Source organism: Sardina pilchardus, chromosome 6 (genome assembly GCF_963854185.1).
Source record: "Sardina pilchardus chromosome 6, fSarPil1.1, whole genome shotgun sequence".
Lineage (NCBI taxonomy): Eukaryota > Metazoa > Chordata > Actinopteri > Clupeiformes > Clupeidae > Sardina > Sardina pilchardus.
In genome coordinates, this window is record NC_084999.1 from 15,377,983 (window position 1) to 15,381,363 (window position 3,381).

Here is a 3,381-nt window from a genome sequence, read left to right on the forward strand (position 1 = left end):
ACTAGCTCTCTAACGTGACATGTGCGTTGTCATTAGACAGTAAAGCTTCTCTGCCGGGCTTTGCCCTCTCGTTTCAAACTCGGTACTTAAACAAAACCATAAACATACTCCAACGAAAATTACTTCACTAAAACGGTTCACTTATATCACAAACACATTTCAGCATGGCTAAATCCTAGTTTTATGGTGTTTTAGTACATTTACCCACCTGTAACACAGGAGAGAAACGAGGAGACAGCTTGTCAGGTTCAAGTTCTCTGCAGTAATGAGAAACTCTCAATAAACGCGGCTAAACCCAGTTAGTGCCCTATATGTGGAGAGTATCGCCAACTGTGTTTGGAATGTTCAGAGCAGTTCTGCCAAGGATTGGTTCAGAGGTGGTCACGTGTTTTATGGACGCCATTTTTACTACCAAAAGTACTTTTGACTAGAATGCTTTCTAATGCTTTCAGATGGCAGTGTTTGAGTATCGTTGGCATTAAGTCTTAATATCTTCACCATACAGCGACCCATTTTCTCACTGGACACTTTTCTGATAACGTTAACATTATAACGTTTACGTCATAAGCATTTTTAGTGATAAGACTCGTTAAGACATTTGCAGCACGGATTTTGTTTCTAACTACCCGGAGAGATGCCACTTCTGGAGGAGCAGCGAATACATCATACATCGTTCGTCTTAACCTTGTCTAAAAGGAAAACGGTTGGAACAACTCTGGTAAATAAGGTTTTTCATCTCCTACTGTTATCATTTATGGTCTTAATTTCCTTGCATTTTTGCGTTTTTGAAGCACTAAAGTGGCTATTAAGATAAGCAGCCAGTACGTAGTGCTGTGTCGTGTGTGTTTACTAATAGTGCTACAGCTGCTTAGCAGGTAACATAGCGATCTGTAATCATTGATAAACTTGTTAGTTTTGCATTTTCTTTCTTGTCGAGCAAAATAAGACAACGTCTTGTTTGCCTATTTTAAGAATGTCCTCCTGCTTGACTGAAATAGCTGGTCGGATAATTGCAGTTTGCAAGTTAGCTAGTCTTTCTATCAACGTTGTTATAAACTTTACCAGTAGCCTAGGCACAGTATTGTCCAAATAAATCTGTTGAAATACACAGCATAGTTTGAAGATATGGTTTGCTAGCTATCTGTCAAACTTGGTAGGTGGTGTGCTAATCACGAATTATTAAGTGGTGTCAATACAGACTTCAGCTCTACACTGGTTGTGTAGGCTATACTTCAATCTGTCAATCTGTCAGCCCTCTAGTGAGTGTGCCATGCTTTATTGAATCATGGTTTAAGGTGATGAATGTCTGTATTATAAAACTTAGCAATATAGTAAATATTATGCTTCCTCTTTGTCTTTTTTGTTATTTTAGATGTAGGTAGAGAAGAGTCAGTGGCTGGTGAAGTAAGAGGATACATCTGTCTGCTGATTCAAGGTCCCTGCCCCGTCGCCTCAACATCCTCAAGATCCTGTAGGCTACTGCTGCTGCTCCTTGCTTCAGCACCTTTCCCCTGATGCCTGACACCCCTCATCACCAAATCAGCCCAGTCAACATGGACCCAACATGGACCCAAGTCTCCACCACAGTGTGCACAATACACTATACACAGACAGGGTATGTGATCGGTGTCAATATTGCATTCAGACAAATTGAAATTCCTTCCAAAGAACAAGTGCTTTCCTCAGCTGGATCAATTTAAGTCAAGATAAACAACAGCTTCCTTTCTTCATCGTGTTCTACCATTAACATTATTATGTTTATATTTTTGGTTAATTAAGGCACTTAGTTGCAGTTTCTCAGGTACACTTTGCTATGATGTCATTAGTAAAATTATTAGGAGGATGTAGCGTGTGTGGTGTTAAATGGTACTGCCTTGTATTATCCAAGTCTGAGGCTGAGAAGAGGAGATTCACGGTCTGCTCCCTTTGTGTCCCATGTTTTGTGGGTGTGTGTGAGAGAGTGCGCGACAGATAACGAGTGTGGTGTAGAAGCATACACATTTAATGACAACCTGTGCACATTTCAGATTTTTTAGAAGAGCAGTCCTTACTACAGTGGTAGAAATAGTGGTATTTTTATGTACATCTACCCATTTAATGACAAGAGTTTCATTATTTTACATGCAGGACGAGAACAAAGGTACAATTGGTCTGAGGGGAGGACACCGCAGACAGCTGATCAACTCCATGTCATCTAATCAGGCCATGTAAAGGACCATGAAGGGATGGACTTGGTGGAGGACAACAATGTGACACCCGAAAAGAGTACATGGAGATCTCTCATCCTCATCCCTCATGCTTATATTGCATTTCATATAGGCCTAGATTCTGATGGTCTTGTAAATGTTTGTTACACAAGTCAGAAATTGTTGTCTTTGATTATTTAATTTGATTATAATAAATGGAAATATATTTTATTGAAAAATATTTTTGAAAACCTAGCAAGTTTGTGTGTTTTAGTATCAGAATGAGCTTGTATTGACCAAGTATATCTACAAGGAATTTGACTGGCATTAGCTGTTGGAACAATTAGACATACAGTAGTATGCAGTCAGAAGATGCATACTATAGAGCACCACAATATACATAAGGCACCTACCAATAGATTGAGTGATGGCAGTGGGAAAAATGTGATTATTGTCTGGCAGGTTTTGTGCATAAGGGTAAGTTATTATTTAACGGAAAAGTTTGAGGTCAAACTAATGGTGACCTCCATGTAGCTTTTGTAATAATAACTTTATATAATAATAGCCTAACTTTATGATAATAATATTTTTTAAATAACATGTGTTCAATTAAAACTATTTTCTTTTACTGTCCCAGAGTCTATTGAAACAACATACTTATTGATAAAAAAGAAAATAAATAGCATATTTTAGTCTTGCCTCATGCACGGTCGAAATACATTGTATGCCTGAATCTGCAGGTCAGACGTCAAATCTAACAGTGATTCAAATAGTTGCTGCAACATGTAGGGATCGCTGGCTTAAGTAAGGTAAGATGTTATTCATTGTGCCCTAAACAGTCTTATTTCACCAAAATGAAGCTTTCAGCTTTCTCTTACTGCTTTATTTCAAGTTGTTTCCTCAGACTAATATTTAACTGCTGTAAGAAATTGGATAAACGAAGTTCGCCTCGTAGGCGTTTTCAGAGCTAGCTGGCTCCAACTAGGCAACGTTTATCACTATTTATCTGGTCTTTGCTAATTTTTTCAAAATGTATAATGCAGCGTATTTGCAACAGCATTTACATCTTAATGAATAGTGATGCATATTATAACATTTATAGGCTTGTTTATGACGATGTTAAGCTATTTGTTTCAACATGTCATATTCGCCCTATTGACCATCATTGAGACGAACGTACGTGACGTCACTTCTG

At 38.2% G+C, this 3,381-nt stretch overlaps 1 long non-coding RNA gene across 1 annotated transcript; it reads left to right on the top strand.

The window, feature by feature from the left end:
• The first annotated feature begins 339 nt into the window (after positions 1-339).
• Positions 340-2,427, top strand: LOC134082706 (uncharacterized). Its single transcript, XR_009939652.1, has 3 exons — positions 340-718; positions 1,373-1,615; positions 2,128-2,427. It is a non-coding gene; the product is annotated as an uncharacterized LOC134082706 (long non-coding RNA).
• The last annotated feature ends 954 nt before the right edge of the window (positions 2,428-3,381 follow it).